Source organism: Arachis duranensis, chromosome 4 (assembly GCF_000817695.3).
Source record: "Arachis duranensis cultivar V14167 chromosome 4, aradu.V14167.gnm2.J7QH, whole genome shotgun sequence".
In the NCBI taxonomy this organism is placed as follows: domain Eukaryota; kingdom Viridiplantae; phylum Streptophyta; class Magnoliopsida; order Fabales; family Fabaceae; genus Arachis; species Arachis duranensis.
Genome location: NC_029775.3, coordinates 89,757,905 through 89,758,261, shown reverse-complemented (window position 1 = coordinate 89,758,261; position 357 = coordinate 89,757,905).

The window sequence follows — 357 nt, the reverse complement described above, 5'->3', positions numbered from 1 at the left end:
GTGGCCCAAAGCACTCTGTCTTCCAGTATTACCACCGGATACATTCATGCCACAGACACATAATTGGGTGAACCTTTTCATATTGTGACTCAGCTTTGCTAAAGTCCCCAATTAGAGGTGTCCAGGGTTCTTAAGCACACTCTTATTTGTCTTGGATCACAACTCCTATTTCTCTATTTTTTTTTCTTTTTTTCGTTTTCTTTTTCTCTTTTTTTTTTCTCTTTTTTTTTCCTAGCTTTTTCTTGCTTCAAGAATCATTTTTAATGATTTTTCAGATCCTCAGTAACATGTCTCCTTTTTCATCATTCTTTCAAGAGCCAACATTCATGAACCACAAATTCAAAAGACATATGCACT